Genomic DNA, 18,422 nt, shown 5'->3' with positions numbered 1-18,422 from the left:
AAATGTTTAACCTAACTATTTTTTGTCACATTTCCAATTTTTGTAAAGTGATTTATCATTGTTTATTATTATATTGTCCACTGCATTTTACATTTTTCAGTAAAAAAAATCAGGTATTTTCCTATATTTCATTCACTGACCATGTAGATGTTCATAAAAGCTCAGCGTAAACTCAAAGGTTAATAATCAGACCAGAGAAAACTGAAGAAAAAGTGGCTTTTTCAGTAAAACATATCATTAATTTAACATAAAACAAGTGTCCACAACCACTGTACCAAAGAATGAAGTTCTTTTCCCCCTAAAACAAACAGAAAAAAAAAAAAAAAAACCTCAACTGTTTATATGGAAGAAGAATGCCATTTTATGTTGAAAGAGAAGCAGAAGACTCTAAAACACTTTTCTTTTTGTATTTATTCAGAGTCATTCAGAATATGATTCACCTCAAACTCAACTATATGTAAATCACAAGAAAAATAGATTTTTTCCCCAGCAAAATATGTCAATAAGTGAATGTAAAACAAGTGTGTCCATCCACTGTCATTGATCCAACTCCATGGGTTTTACTGGTGAATCAGTGTTGCAGAAGATGATGGTGTTTCCATGGTAACTACAGAGCCTCTGAATGTCCAAATGGGTCATATCTGATGACCATGAAAAGATGAAGAACTGTATTTTATATCAATCATTTACATGGGTTTATAGGATTAGTGGATCAACAGGTATTAAACAGTTTAGGTCAGCAGGTGCTTTTTGTTGGTGGTGGATGTTTGGGTCTCTATGGGTTAAACAGAGGGAAAAATAGGGTAAAATTGAGTTTTATGGTGGCATTATATCTTCAAAAAGTTGTGTCAGGGGTAATGAAAGCTGGAAAAGTAAGTGGAACTGAAAAGAAACAGTGGGAAGAACATCACAACAAATGAGGTTAATTATCACTGGGTCACTGACGTGATTAGATATAAAAAGAACATCTCACAGACAGATTCTGTTGAAGTGAAGATGGACAGACATTCACCATTCTGTGAAAAACTCTATGTACAGATTAGTGGAACATTATCTGAACAATGGATGGAAATCACTGAATGGAGTCAGGAACACTGTTAGAATTTATTAAAACTAATTCATCTATAAATGCAGGTTAAAGCTTTGTCCTGTAAAGAGGACATATGAGAATGTGATCATTTAAAATGGACTGAAGGAAAGTGGAAAACTGATCTGTGGTCAGATGAAATGGAAATACATGTAAGACTGTTTCTGGAAACCATGGATACTGCACTGCAAATTATTTAGTTCTTATCAAGATTAAAAAAACAAAAAAAAAACAACAACTTAGATTTAGAAGAGTTGCATAATTTATCTTGTTTTAAGAGTTAATTTTTTGTTTCTAAGTGTTCATACATCTGTAGACACGCTTATTTCTAGATTTAACAATCTGAATTCAAGAAATCTTGTCAAGTGAAATTATCTTGCTGTATGGACAGATATTTCACTTGTTTTCAGTACCTTTTCCCTCAGATTTAGTGTCTTTATCTTGTTTTTAGACCTCCCTTTTTTGCAGTGTGTGTCTTCCAGAGTAAAAAAAAAAAGAAAAAGAATGACTATCCAGCTTGTTCTCAGCACTGACTTCTAAAACCTGCATCTGTGATGGTCTGGGAGCGCATTAGTGTCTGTGGAATGGGCTGTTTGAAGATCTGGAAATGAACCATCAGTGCTGAAAGATTTATACAGGATGTAGATCAACATATTCGCCATCCAGATGACATCTGTCATGCATTAAGTTCATAAAGTTAATTTTTTTCCCAAATTACGGCCTTAATTCTCCTTTAAATTGATAATTAATCCTTAAATCTGATCCTTAAATGTCAAATGATCTTATTTACTGGTTTGACCCCCTCACATTGGCCTGTATGTGGAATTTGAACAAACATTCTTTTGACATTGTTGATCGATAATTTCTTTGGTGTATTTTTTTTTTATTTTATTTTATTTTATTTTTTTTTTCATTTCACAAATTCATCCCCTGGTCCAAATTGGGCCCATTGGCTTTTGGACCACATCATGATTCCAATCACCTCATTCAACTCACATTAATATTTTAATGATTTTAATTCATCATTAGTCATCAGTTCATCCTGTTTGTGCTCTTTCTTGAAGGTGTTTTAACTGAATGTGAAGAACGGACAGTGATTTACAAATGAAATGACATGAAAAGTGTTTATAATCAAATATATTTTAATATCACGACTGTAATTTTCAATGTGTTTTCCATATTGTTATACTTGTTTATTTATTTAAATAAATCTAGTAAATTTCAATAATTTTGGTAAGAAATGTACATCCATTGTAAAATATCAACAAGCATATGCCATTGTTTAAATGTTCTAAATAAATGGTATACATAATGTATAATAAACTGAAACTATGTGATAGACAGTAACAACTTTTTACTCACTGAGATGTCATTAAACTTTGTATGTACTTATAAAATATTATTGAATAAAAGCAATAGGATTTACTTTAAGAAAAATAAATCACTTTCAGAATCAGAATTATATTTATTCACCAAGTACATGAACTCTAGTAAATTATAAATATAAGATATACTGAAAGTAAAATAAGAAAAATAAACTGTATATAAACTCTATATACATAAGGGCACAGTATCAACATCTTCTTTGTGAAAGTCTGCACAAAATTATATTTATTGAATATTGACCAATAATTCTATAAAGTACAAAGAGTCCACTGGAAAAAAAAGAGGTCCAATATTTTTTTTATTATTATTATTCTGAGAAAAAAGTCAGAATTCAGAGATTAACTGTATCAGCGTTAGTAGGCATACTACTGAGTAAAGAAAATGGATACACACACTAAAATCTACAAAAGCTTTTCCTGTTTACTGAGCACTTCCACACTATTTTATTCCACACTATTATTCCACTGGAAAATAAACTTACCTTCCCGCGATAAAGAACACAGGGTCTTCAATCCATAATGATGACGATCCTACCAAGAACAGTTAGCCACTCAGCGCTTACTTCTGATGCCGCTACAACAACAAGCAAAACAACAAGCAAAACAACAAGCAAAACTCCCATCTGCTCATCTAATAGTCAAAATGGCTTCCACCAGAACCCCCCAATGCATAAAAAGTCACCTAAAACCACCATCATGTCAGCCTGCTGTACTCCACCTGCATGTCATAAAACAAAAGTGATACTCTCCCTGAATGTCAGGAAAGAAAATAAAAATCTGAATTCTGGGAAAAAAGTCAGAATTCTGACTTTTTTCTCAGAATAATTATTAAAAAAAACTATATTGGACCTTTTTTTTTTCCCAGTAGCTCTAATCCTCTTCCATAGTATTGGGTATGAATTCAACCTAGTCTTAATTTTTTACAGTGTTTTAGCACCATTCATTTGTTTTAGTAAATACATCCGATCCAAGTGCTTGTTTTTCTGGGTCTGCAGGTCTGGATCCGGGGCCTGGAGCTCTGGGCAGGTTTTAGTCAGTCCTCTTATCCCCCGTTGCAAAATCCAGATCAGGTTCGGTCTCAGGAAGGCTAAGTTACGGAGAACCGCGTCCCTCACCACACCTTGGTAAAGACCCATTGTCTCCGTCCTGGATATTTCAACAGGTGCAAACGTTTGATAATGCCAGGCCCTGGAGTCATGATTTCCACTTGAAGATCCTATCACCGAGACGCCGTGCTGCAGGTTTCCACCGAAAGCTCTTATGAATCAGACATTACTCACATTTCCATCCACTTCAAAAACACAAGCAGGTCTGAAGAAGATGAGTGTGGTTTCTGAGCTCAGCTTAATTCTGGTCTATCACAGTTTGATAAAAAAGGACTTCGTCTAATGTGGATAACATGAGAAGATCTGGTTTTTCTGAAGCACCAGTGTCATCACAACCAAACCTGATATTATCACAATAATCACGAATCAGTGAATAATCGCTTTGCAAAAGTAGACTTGAGTGGAAAGTTAGTGTCTGCAAAAATAATACTTAAAACTCTTCTATATTTATTGTTAAATGTCTACAACTCTGGACTAATGTTGCATCCAAATGTTTCTGAAGGTTCTCTGCAGCAGTCAGGTTTCCATCCAAATATATACCAATTTTAGGACGAAATTCAGAAAATAAGAAAAAGAAAATACAAATTTACACCATAAAAAATGACAGTAACATTCAATAGACTAAAGGTTGTAGAACAGTATTTAAAATACATTTTAAAATATATTTGTTAGATTTAGTTTTAGTACAAAAGGAGGGGACATAAACACAGAGGACCAGAAGACACTGGACGTAGACCTGTAGTAGTGGTGTCATTTATAGATCACCAGTGATAGACCATGAGCTTTTGTGACGGCGCTGTCGTCTTCATCATCATCTTTATCGTTTTCGTCACCTTTGTTGCCTTCGTCATCGTTAGTTTTTTCAAACTTCAAATTTCCTTCTCTGACTAAACTACTGGTTGGATTCATTTTAAATTTTACATGAAGCTTCCTTGGGAAAATGTCTATAAAGCTCATTCACACTTTTGAGATATTTTGATTTTTGAATTTTTAACAAATTTTTGAAGTATTAAACACCTTTCCTTATAAAGGTCCATATTTTAATGCTTTATAACATGGAAATAGTTACAGATATCAGTATAGTTTTTATTGAGCACTGATAGGAAGTCATATATGGACTTTCATTTGGGTTCATGACCTTTGACCTTGAGTGACCTTGAGAGGGTCAAACTCAAGGTGACTAATGTCTACATTTTGACAATCGTCTTCTCCGAAACTGCTGGTCAGATTCGTTTCAAACTTTATTTGTGTCTTCCTTGGGAAAGTGTTTACAGAGTTTATTTACAGTTCTGACAAATTAAAATTTTTGAATTTTTGACAAATTTTGTGAAATATTGAAAATGTGCCTTTCCTTCTAATGGTCCATATTCTGATGCGTTATAACATGTAAATAGTTACAGATATCAATATAGTTCCTATTGATCAGTGATAGAAGTCATATATGAACTTTGACTGAATTAGTTGAGTTCTCCTCCAATGAAAGTCCCGCCCACTTCTACAGTTAGATTGATCTGCGTCCAGACCACAGGACTGGAACATAGAACAGAACCTGACAACCTCACACATTCAACTGGGGATTGATTCTTCATGGAACATTCCAGTGAGACACAGGGACATAGGTTTTATTTTTCTAGTGAGGCGGGAGCACTGAGATGTTTAAAACCTTGGCTTCAGTAGAAGGCATATCAGGTCAAACGTAGCTGACATTTTAGTTACGTAGAGGATGATGTCATCAGTCAAATGCGGATGGAAAAAGCTAAATCCTGTGTGATTGCCTCACTGTTCTGAAACTCCCAGAGGAATGAGCCTAAGGGAGCGGGTCTGGAGAAACACAGCGACAGTCAAGGCAGTGATACAGTCCAAACGAAATATGACTGGAGGGGAACGGAGACGTGAACGCCTCATGGGCCGCCTGTCATGACAACGTCCACCTGTGTGTCACCTGAGTGTTTTCCCCACGGTCGGACTCAGGGTTTGTTCAAAAGCATCCTCTTTTTTTCTTTTTCCATTCCATCCCCAGTCCCCCATCAGTCAGCTCCTTCCTGCCACTTCACCGCCAGCGCTCCCACTAATTCTGCTCCGGCAGGTTTCAACAGGTCGACCAACCTGACGGCAGATGACTCACTGCTGTGTCAGGAAAAACCAAAGGGGAAAGAAACACTGTATGAGCAGAGATAATGAAACCTGTCATCCAGACAGACTGTTCGACTGATTTAGAAATAATGGAAACAACTTGTCACGGTAGCTGATGTTAGTCAGAACTGAGGAAACTCAACATTTTATGATGACTTCCATGATTGGTGCACTCTATGGTACTTGTGGGATGTTGAAATCTTGATGATGATGCTTTTTTCTCTCTTTAAATGTTTTTCTTTCACTTTCAACTTAGTTTGAGGTTGGCTTTTCTTGTTTTAGTATGTAATTACTTTTAATTTTTTTCAGTCATTCTTTTATGTGTTTTATTTATTCTTTTGTCTTTATACAGCACTTCGGCCATTTGTGTTGTTTTTAAAGGGCTTTATTACCTCCGCCAGGAGGTATTGTGATCGCTTTGCTGTGTTTGTTTGTTTGTTTGTTTGTTTGTTTGTTTGTTTGTTAGCAAGATAACTCAAAAAGTTACGGACGGATTTTCATGAAATTTTCAGGAAATGTTGATACTGGCACAAGGAAGAAATTATTAAATTTTGGTGGTGATTGGGACACACACACACACACAGATCTGTCTTGGTGGAGGTCTGCGCTCTCTGAGTGCTTTTCTTGTAAATAAAGTTGAGTTCAGTTTAGTGTTCAGGAGTTAACCCATAAAGACCCAGTGGTACTTTTGTGGCAGTTCCCAATTTTTCTCTCCATTTAACCTTTCTTAAGTGATTTATCACCACTTACTATAATATTATCCTCTTTATTTTAAGTTTTTTCAGCATAAATGATGCATTTTCCTATATTTGATTCATGTAGATCATGTACAGTTGATGTTGATTAAAGTTCAGAGTAAATTCAAAGGATATTAGCTCAAATAAAACATTTTTTTTTTTAAAGTGACTTTTTCCAGGAAAAATATCATGAACTAAACATAAAAACTAATAATAACAATAATAATAACTTTTTTATATAGCACCTTTAAAAATTGAGTTTACAAAGTGCTTTGACTGAAAGCACAAGGGCACAACGGCAGAATACAAGATGCAAGCAAAGTCACAAAAACATAGAAAACAACTTCAGACATGTACAGCAAACGCAAAAATAGGACACTTTGAATAAATTTGAGTGTAAAGAAGTAGAGAAGGCAGAAATAACGTAACATGATGTTGTCAAATCAATGCAAAAATGAAGGAATGGAATAAAATAACATTATGTATGTCAGTATAAATGAATAACCAAAATGGAGTAAAAGTAAATATTCAAAGTCAAACCAAAGTCTCCATCCACTGTTACTGATCCAACTCCATGGGTTTTACTGGTGAATCAATATCGTAGAAGATGATGGTGTTTCCACGGTTATGTTTTCTTGAACTCTGTTGTATTTCTAAGGCACTAACGGAGGATTATATTTGACACAAACTGAACATGTTTCAGTGGACTGTCAGCGCAGGACTGGTCAGTTCAGGCCATTGTTACCCACATGGAAACCAAGTTCTGTCCCAAATTCCTCAGTGCCAGCTCAGTGACCCGCCCCCCCCACCACCACCACCCACCCACACCCCTCGCCTGACCTGATATCAGTCACAGGACCCAGATTAGCTGAATTCTGGAAGCCGTCACGAGAGCTGTTCACTTTAACTGCATTACCTCCATGTCGGTCACGTTCAGTCCTTCTGCTCCGTTAATCCCTCGTCCAGACGGATCCTGAACCAAACAGCAGTGGTCACATCAACGCCACAAACGGGTACTAAATCATGTTTATCACGTTAAAGATCTGCACATAAAGGTTTGTCTATTAGTATTGAGATTATGCGTAAAAAGAGGAGCTGATGAGGACAGATTTCACATCACATGAGTTTTAGCGGAATGTCACACATTCAGCCCAGTGTGAACTCAAGTGGGTCAAACAGTACAAAAATAACAGAATAACCTATAAATAATGTCAACTCCAAACATATCTCTTTGTTTTAGATCAAGGCTCTCAAACTCATTTTCTTTCAGGTTCCACATTCAGCCCAAATTGATCTCAAGTGGGCCAGACCAGTAAAATAGTATAATAACCTATAAACGACAACTCCAAATTTTTGTCTTCGTTTTAGTGCAAAAAACACCATTAAATTCTGAAAATACTTACTTTTAAAAGCTACCCAAACAAAAAACATATGAGTAACCTGAAAAAAGTGAAATTTCTTCAGAAAAATAAGTGCAATTTTAACAATATTATGCCTCAACTTATCATTTCTTCATGTGCATTATGGATCAGATCTACAAAGACACTGTCGTTCGTCCATCAGTCTGGATGACGACCTTGACTTCAGTTTCTGTGGGTCCTGGAGTGGCTTGTAAGCCCTATTTTTGCTCAGAAGTATCTGCCACAAAGACACTAAACACTGAGTACCAGGCAGAGAACTGTTAAAATTGTGCTTAATTTTCTTTATACATTTCAGGTTCTTCATATTTGTTCAGATTGTTCCCATTTTATTGTTTCAGGATAGTTTTTAAATGTAAGAATTTTCATAATTTAATGTTATTTTTTGCACTAAAAGACAAAAATGTGAAGTTGTCATTATTTGTAGGCATAGTGTAATATTTTTTTCACATCAAACCAAGAAGAAAATATGGAGTCATTATTTTTTTGTAGGTTTTAATATGCTATTATTTTACTTGGGATCATATTGGTCTGTATGTGGAAGCAGAACTAAAAGGAGTTCCACAGCCTTGACTGTGGAATTTTTACACTTTGCAAATTCCTCCCAGGGGCTGGATTGGAACCTTTGGTGGGCCGCATTTGGCCCCCGGGCCGCATGTTTGAGACCCCTGTTTTAGAGCAAAAAAAAAATACATTTACAGTATGAAAATGTTTACACTGTTTACAAACTATCCTTTCAAAATGTGAATAACGTACATTTCTTAAGAAAAACAAGTGCAATTTTAACAACATTCTGCCTCAGTTTATCATTTACACATGTACATTATAACTTACACATCACAGTGGATCTACAAATAATAAATGAACTTCAGCCCTAAACATGTTCTGTTCTGACCAGAGTTTATACATACTTTTCATGGTCACCATCATCTGTAAATGTTTAACTCATTTTAGTTCAGGGGCCACATTCAGCCCAATATGTGGGTTGAACCAGTAAAATACTAACATAATAACCTATAAATAATGACAACTATAAAATTGTGTGTATGTTGTAGTGAAAAAAGTTCTATTTTATTATGAATGCATTTACGTCTATAAATATCTTTAAAAAAGTGTAAATAACCTGAACATCCACAAACAACCTGAAATTTCTTAATAAAAAAAGTGAAATTTTAATAATATTCTGCCACAAGTACATTAAAATTTACAGATCATAGTGGGTCTACAAATAGACAAAACATTTGATAACAGGCAGAATATTGGTAAAATTACACTTATTTCTCTTAAAACATTTCAGTTTGTTCATATTTGTTCAGATTATTCACATTTTTGGTGAAAGGATAGTTGATAAATGTAAATGTTTTCATACATTGTTACTTTTTAATACTAAAAACAAAAGGAAAAAAATGTGATTTGTCATTATTTATAGGTTATTATGATAGTATTTTATTGGTCTGCATGTGTCCCCTCACTAAAAAGAGTCTGACATCCTTGATTGTTCATATATTCAGTGTACATTTTGCATTTTACAGATTCATCTCCTGGGCCGGATTGGACCCTTTAATGGGCTGGTCCTGGTTCACGGGCCATATATTTTGCATTTGAGGGGAGTTTCAGATTTCTTTTTGCATCATTGTGCAGCTTCATAATAATACACAGAAAAGATTTCCTTGGTGAATTCATTGGTTAATATTGTACAGAACAACCACAACAAAAGAAAAATCATGTAAAAATGACAGAAAAGCACACCTTTAGTCTATGATTTCATGATGTGGTGCAAAAAGAATCTAAAGTAGAGATGAAGATGGATACGATGCAAAAGATGTAAGAAGAAAAAGACAACATGAGAGACTGAACAAGATGGGATGAAAATAAATAATGCAAAATAATAAGAACATACAACAAAATCTAAACGTGATGCATGAAACAGAAAAATGAAAAAAAAAAAAAAAGACAAGAATACTAAAACGATAAGACAGACAAAAACAACGTTAATCGCATTGAGGTCTAATTCTGAGGCGACATTTTATGATTTTAACTGTTATATAACAACCACAAAACAGCAACAAATGACATCAGACACAGATTTTAAGTGTCACTTTTAAGTTTTAATTCCTTTGACGTAAATGGATGACATTCACAGGCACCATCTTACAAAACTTCCTCATGCCTTAAATTACAAAAGTACAAACTGAAACATCAGTTTCACTCCCGTCTTTCACAACTGAACGATCTGAACCCATGTGTTAGTGTCTGACTGTTAACATTCTCCTCTGTGGTGTGTATCACTACGCATACACTTAAGACAATAATGTGTTCAGGACACAAAGCAGCGTGGGAAATTACGGCACTATTTTACTGTAAATGGTGAGACACGGTGGAAGTGCTGATGCGACAAATACAAACACAACACACACACTGAGTAACTGTTGACAATAAGGCCTGGGCTCTGATCTGGCGGATTTCCAGAGCTCTGACGATGAGCTCAGCTGGTGTGTCATGACCGTCTGATCCGACTCCATCAAAGAGGTTTATTCTACTTCAAAAAATTCATGGAAAAAGAACTGAGCTAATTTCACTAATTTTGATGGGAAATTATCCAACATCCACCTTACAGTCCTGATTTAACCCCACTTGACTTCTTTTTGTTTCTAAACCTAAAAAAAAAATCATTAAAAGGTTTCTATTTTCCATCAGTTAAAGATGTAAAAAAAAAAAAAGCTTCTTTGACCTTGTTTAACCCATACAGACCCAGAGCTACTTTTATGGCAGTTCCCAAATTAATTTTTCTCTCCATTTAACCCTTTTTAAGTGATTTATCACCATTTATTATAATATTACACTGTATTTTGAATTTTTTTTCTCAGTGTAAATCAGGTATTTTCCTACATTTAATTCACTGATCATGTAGAAGTTCATTAAATCTCAGAGTAAAGTTGAGGGTTATTAAATCAGAAACAGAGAAAACTCATTAAGATGTGACTTTTTTAACTAAATCAATCATTAAACATAAACCTAGTGTGTCCATCCACAGTCACTGATCCAACTCCATGGGTTTTACTAGTGACTCAATGTTGTAGAAGATGACAGTGTTTCCATGGTAACTACAGAGCCTCTGAACATCCAAATGGGTCATATCTGATGACCATGAAAAGATGAAGAACTGTATTTTACACCAATTACTTACATGGATCAATAGGATTAATGGATCAACAGGTATTAAACAGTTCCATCAGTTGGTGGTTTTGGTCGACGGTGGATGTTTGGGTCTTTATGAGTTTTACGCAGATGAACTTAAAGGCTGTTATCATCTCTTACAGAAGTTTATTGACTTAGAGTATGCTGAAAAATAAACATCATAACTTCAACTGTTTTTTCCAATGCTTCTATTTCCATGAACTTTTTGAAGCTTCCTCATACGTGAACTCATCCATTGGCTTGGATTTAGGTCATTTAGGCTGCGTTCACACTGCAGGTCTTAAAGCAATTCAGAATGTTTTGCTGAAATATTGACTGATTGTTTTGGCGTGGTAGTTCACATTATTACCCCGCCCTCTGAAGGGGAGGTACGGAGTACTGTTTTTGGTTCAGTTTGTTTCTTTGTTTGTTAACACTTTAACAGCAAAACTATTAGTTGAATTCATACCAAATTAGGTTTATAGATTGCCAGTGACCCAGAATAGATGTGATTACATTTTGGGAAAAGTAGGACAAAGTTTAAATTTTTTATATATTTTTTAATTTTCTTTCCCCTCATTTACTTATAATGGGTGAAATTTCACATTTCTATAGAAACATCAATTTTGTTTCAATTTACTTCAACCTTGGCACATATATAAAAACATTTAATACGCTGACATCAGCACATGGATAGATATGATGACATCAGCTGGATCGATGCCAAAATAAGCTACAATACATGTGAGGGGCGGGGTTTGTTGTGCCTGGAACCACTTGTAATGTAAATGAAATGCTGCGTTTCCACTACATGGTATCGGCTCAATCTTTCTGAGTTTCCATTACGTAAAAGAACCTAGAATCTGGTACCCGGTACTAGCTCTTTGGTATGTAATCGACCCAGGTTCCAAAATGGGGAAAAGAGATACTAAAACATGACCTGTAAACATCGCAGACCACTGATTGGTCAGAAAGTTGTCTCTGTGTCATTGCATTATCAATGTGCGGCAACCCGCCATTTAAAAAAAAAACAGATGCAGAAGTTTACAGTAAATAAATAAGGTTCTTAGTCCCAGGTGCAGGACACAGCGTTATAAAAATAGCTCTGTTCCTGTCGCCGTCACTGAGCTCAATAAGACATGGTGACATTGCACTTTACTACCTTATTTAGCTATTTATTCCATTTCTTTGCTCTATTTATTATTATTGTGACTTCAAATTTTTAAATTTTTAAATTTTATGTTCTTATCCTGGTTTTTATCCCAGATTGTTTTTATCTTTTCTGGTTTTTATTGTATCTTGTTTTTATTTATTTGATCTTATTTACTTTATTCTTTTACTTATCCATGCTGCTATACCGATGAATGGTGGAACACTGAGCACTTTTTGTCCTGTCTGTAAGCGTGATCAAGTGCCTGTCTTGCATGTTCAGTGTATGTGTTGTTGTAAGGCCAAGGCAATCACCTAGACTGCAAAACAAATCTACCTACGAGTATAAATAAAGTAACCTTGACCTTGACCTTGATACAGCGGTAGGTAAATCCTCAAGATGGCAGCTGTGGTCGGTCAAGGAGGTTCAGACAATTCTGTCCTTGGTGGCCAACGAAAAAATTCAGCGTGAGCTTGACGGGATAACACGCAACGAACGAGTTTATCAGCAACTCTCTGAGCAGACGACACGGAAGTTACACACCACATCGCTATGACAACCAGGTACTGTAAAGTGGGTAGTATCCTGTAATGGAAACGGTCTGCAGGAATAGTACCTGGTACCCCAGTCCGGTAGTGGAAACGCAGCATAAAAGTGACGTCACATGCATTACACTGTGCTTAAAAAAGTTCATATGGATCTTTTCGGGTCCCACCTCCTCCAGTGCAGAATTATGACGTCTGTTCCATTTTAATGACGTACAAGTCGGATGAAATGCGACATTACCGTTCAAACTGAAGTCACATTGTAAATCACATGTGGAAGTGTCATGGGTCTGATCTGTGCTGTTCAAACTGTCATAAACATGTCAATATGTCATAAAACAGTCGGATTTGGTCCACTTCTACTTGCAGTGTGAACGTAGCCTTACAAACCCTGAGTTGCGGCTGAAGGATGCTGGTATCTTTCCAGTTTTGAGCCTGAACTTTCCAAATAAACATGTTCCTGTCACAGTTTATCGAGGATGGTGTTAATTTGTCATCTGATCCGTTTTTCAGAGAACTGTACAGATTGTGTCATTAAATAAATAAATAAATGTGCCGTCAGAGGATTCCTACACAGCTAACGTTCGCCTTAAATGACCCGAGTATTAGTGCATTTACTATTTTACAGAGTAATATTATGGTTTAATTATAGTGTTAATGTTTCTAGTCTAAAGAGTTCGCTTATACTGATTATTTAGCTTTGGTCTGAGATATTATCAGTATTCTTGCAGGTAACAATTGTGATCGAATATCAATAATATATCTCCACATAAGTGCTAATCGCTAATAAGACGAAGAATGTTGCAATCATCAGGTAGGTTTTTTTTGTTTTGTTTTACACTAAAACCAAGAAACGTTTTGATATGTAGGAGTTAAAATCTGGATGATTATGTGAACAATTAATTAACCAAAATAATGATGGATACAGATGAGTTTAATGTGATTGACTTTAGTTCACATTTCAACCATGTATTAAACACTGAAAGTTGAATCTTTTCCACTAATGTCTAATAAATGAACTTTAGCCCTAAACATGTTCTGTTTTGACCTGAGTTTATACGTATTTTTCATGGTTACCATCATCTGTAAATGTTTAACTCATTTTAGTTCAGGGGCCACATTCAGCCCAATATGTGGGTTGAACCAGTAAAATACTAACATAATAACCTATAAATAATGACAACTACAAACTTTTGTGTACGTTTTAGAGTGAAAAAAGTTCAATTTTATTATGAATGTGTTTATAGCTACAAAATATTATTTAAAAAAGTGCGAATAAGCTGAACATCCACAAACAACCTGAAATTTCTTAATAAAAATAAGTGCAATTTTAACAATATTCTGCCACATGTACATTAAAACTTACAGATCACAATGGATCTACAAATACACAAAACATTTAATAACAGACAGAATATTGGTAAAATTATACTTCTTCACTTCATTTCAGGTTTTTCATATTTGTTCAGGTTATTCACTTTTTTTTTTTGTTAAAGGATAGTTTGTAAATATAAATATTTTCATGTAATTTTACTTTTTCACACCAAAACAAAGAGGAAAATTTGGAGTTCATAATAATACATAGAAAAAAAAAAATCCGTTGGTGAATTCATTGGTTAATATTGTACAGAACAAACGTAACAAAAGAAAAATCATATCAAACTTACAGAAAAATCACACCATTTTACTTTGTTTTTACACTAAAAACAAAAAAATGAGGAGAATTTGATGTAGATCACACATGTCTTTTGGAAATGTGACAAAATAACTGTGTTTTAGGAGATGGTGTGTGTAGTGCTACAACAAATAATGGGGGACGAGATCCCAATGTGCTGCGATGGACTGTATTTGTGATGGAAATGTAGTTGGAAATGACATATACTTGGTTAAGGTACTTTTAGTGGCTGCAAAAAAGCTATTACAAGGAACTGGGGAAAGACAGAACCACCAACAAAGGACCAACAGAAAAAAAAACTCACAAACTGCAACTACAAGAAGCACAAATGGACAAAAAATGGAATAAATGGACTGGTTCCAGAACCCAGAATGGTGGAAGGACTGAAAAATGTGAATGTAATGTTATGTAGTGTACACAAGCAAGGTTTGTTTGTTCGCTTTTTGTTGTTTTTGCTAATTATGCGTTTATAAAGTTTCAATAAAAACTTGAGTGAAAAAAAAAAAATGTGGAGTTGTTACTGTTCATAGGTTGTTAGGGTAGTATTTTACTGGTCCGACCCACTTTAGATCATATCGACATCTTCGATTGTTAATATCTTCAGTGTAATTTTTGCATTTAATCCATCCCAGGGGCAGATTGGAGCCTCTGGTGGCCTGTTTTTGGTCCACAGGCCGTATGTTTGTCCCCCTGCTGTAGATGGATGAGGTGTTTTCCTTCCCGTCATGAGCTGTGTTTATGTCCACTTTACATGTGCTGCTGGTGAAGTGACAACAGCAGCTGGAACTCACACACAACAAACGGGGTCAAGGGATGCCAAAACTGTACTGACTGGAAAGCCGGGTCAAAGGTCACGGAGGCAGCCAAACACATCCAGCAGCAACTCAAGACCGTCACTGACAACGACTTCTATTTCTGAACCGGCCAGACAGCTCGGTCAACGATAATCGAGTAAAGCGCGTGTGCACACGTTCAGAGAAATGGGTTGAACGGTTACAGTATTTATGAAGGAAACACAGTCGTTACCGTGACGACAAGCGCATGTTTGCTATGTGACGGATGCTACGAAAACACGTCAACACTGTTTTATGGAAAATCCAGTTTGAGAACTTCTTCCATTTTCACTCATGTCATTCCTGTCCATGGTATTCTAGGATTCCTTGGATGAATGACTGTATTTTACACCAATTATTGACAGGATTAGTGGATCAACAGGTATTAAACACTGCAAAAATCTAAATCTTACCAAGTGAATTTTTCTCATTTTCTAGTCAAAATATCTCATCACACTTAAAATAAGACAGAATCACCTAAAGAGGAACTTTTCAGTGAGATATAAGAACTGATTTTTAGACAATAGATCTGGAAAATCTTATTTCAACAAATCTTACCAAGATAATTTTCACTTGTTCCATTGGCAGATTTTTTTGCTTAATTAAAGATTTTTTTGCTTAATTCAAGCAAAAAATCTGCCAATGGAACAAGTGAAAATTATCTTGGTAAGATTTGTTGAAATAAGATTTTCCAGATCTATTTTCTATCAAGAAAAGCACTCGGAGAGTGCAGACCTCCGCCAAGGTAGATCAGTTCCCCCTTCGATCACCACCAAAATTTACCCTAAATACATAAAAAAATATGCTACAATAAATTAAAGTACACAAAAACTATGCTAAAACACACTAAAATACACTAAAAAATATGCTAGAATATGCAAAACTATGCTAAAATACACTAAGGTACACAAAGATATGATAAAATACACTAAAATACATGCAAAAATATGCAAGAATAAAGTAAAGTACACAAAAACTGGAAAAGCACTCTGAGAGCGCAGACCTCCGAGGCAGATCAGTCCCCCCCCCCCACCAAAATGTAATCATTTGTTTCTTGTGCCAGTATCAACATTTCCTGAATATTCATCAAAATCCATCCATAACTTTTTGAGTTCTCTTGCTAACAGACAAACCCCGATGAAAACATAACCTCCTTGGTGGAGATAAAAATCAGTTCTTATATCTCACTGAAAAGTTCCTCTTTAGGTGATTCTGTCTTATTTTAAGTGTGATGAGATATTTGGACTAGAAATGAGAAAAATACACTTGGTGAGAGTTAGATTTTTTCCAGTGAAGAGTTTAGAACAGTAGATGGTTTCGGTCGATAGTGGATATTTGGGTCTTTAAGGGTTAAAATAGTGACTCGTCTCCCACTAAAAAAGTCACAATCACATCCAGTGAACTGCCTAAAGACTAATATTAAAAGAGATTTAAACCTAAAACTTAAAAGGTATAGTGTTTTGTTTTGTTTTGTTTATAAACCACTCACAGGCCAAACCAGTGTAACATGACTACACACTTCAACTCCTTTTGCTTTGTAATATGACATGTAGCTAATGTTTCGTGTTTTTATGATTTGTTGGAGTTTCTTCTATGGTTTTTTTCAAGAGTAAAAACAAATCCGGAGTGTTTTCCAGTCGACTGTGACAGCTGCTGCTCGTCTAATGACGTCAACACTTGCACAACTCATAAACACGGGAATCTTTTCCCTCATAAGTTACATGAATGCGCCATCAGCAGTTACATCGTTTTCTGCGGCAGACCTGCAGAGAAGGTTAAAAATATCTGTGAAAAAAACGTTATTTCAGCCTCAGAGAACCATGGGAAATCTTTGGTCGTTACAGAAGCCCATTTCATTCAAAGTGATCAAAGAAAAGATCCTGTCAAACTGCAGATTCTCATAAGAATGACAAGTAAATTATTATCATTATTGTTATTATTACTTGCAAACTGACATTACTTATTACTTACATATCATTGTTATGATTACTATTACTGTTATTACTTTGTTCTAACTTTTAACATGTGATCATTAACCCTTTCATGCATAGTGGTCACTACAGTGTTCATCTGTTCTACAGCTGTTTTCTTGTATATTCATGGATTTTGTTGTTTTAGTTCCACATTAACCAACACAGTGGACACTATCATCACATACACTGACATTCATACCATTACTGTAACTTTCCTGTTCTTGATAAACCTGATCTGCAGTAACATATTTGAGTGTGATTCAATTGTTATTAGACTGTAAATAACAAGTTTTTTTTGTGCATATAATACGAGTGAGTAATAACTAGTATTACAGTATCTTAAAATGTGAAAAAACATCAGATTAGCTGTATTAAAAATGGATTTATTTCATAGTTTTCACACAGTATGTAAGTAAACGCATGTTTCTTTGCTTTAAAATTTAAACGCATGGTATCCAGCTGAGTGAACATTTTTGTAACTCCATGAAAAATAGGTTCATAAAAAAATGTTTCAATCACATAGCTGTTTTTTCAAATGTAAAGAGGAATAAAAACACTCAGGAAAAAAATTGTGATTAAGGTTCTCATAATTCATGCATGAAAGGGTTAAAGTATACATATATATGTATTGTGCATATTATAATATATTATAACAAAATGAGCTATTTATTTTTATTTATTATTTCTACTTTGCTACTTATAATAATAATAATAATAATAATAATAATAATAACTTTATTTGTATAGCACCTTTAAAAACAAAGTTTACAACGTGCTTTGACAGAGGGCACAATAGCAGGATACACGAAGCAAGTAAAAACACTAAAACAGAAGCAACACAATTAGAGAGATGTATGAACAAATTAATAATCAAACAGGATCAAATTTAAAAATTAGAACCAGTTAATAAAAATTAGTACCAGTAGAAACTTGTTGTTTCTACTGGTACTTTCCAATGTGCAATTCCAGTTTTTCATTAATCTAATCTAATCTAATCTAATCTAAAACATTCTAGACATTTCAATATTTTGTGATACTAAGTTAATATTTGACTTACATGATCTTTTTTTAACCACAGTGGCTGAAATTGGCTTCCACAGGTTATTAACAACAATTAAAAAAAGACAAAAGTGTTAAATTGTTTATCCATAGTCAGACCCATGTCTACAAACCAACTGAGCAGAAACTCATAGAAAAGATGTT

At 34.8% G+C, this 18,422-nt stretch overlaps 1 long non-coding RNA gene across 1 annotated transcript; it reads left to right on the top strand.

Annotated features, from left to right (window-relative positions):
• The first annotated feature begins 702 nt into the window (after positions 1-702).
• LOC115420338 (uncharacterized) lies at positions 703-17,130 on the top strand. The gene is made up of 2 exons (XR_003935537.1): positions 703-735; positions 16,550-17,130. It is a non-coding gene; the product is annotated as an uncharacterized LOC115420338 (long non-coding RNA).
• Positions 17,131-18,422: the final 1,292 nt, after the last annotated feature.

The sequence above is a fragment of the Sphaeramia orbicularis genome, chromosome 6 (genome assembly GCF_902148855.1).
Source record: "Sphaeramia orbicularis chromosome 6, fSphaOr1.1, whole genome shotgun sequence".
Lineage (NCBI taxonomy): Eukaryota > Metazoa > Chordata > Actinopteri > Kurtiformes > Apogonidae > Sphaeramia > Sphaeramia orbicularis.
Note: the sequence above shows the minus strand (reverse complement) of the source record. Positions and strands in the feature narration are given on the sequence as shown.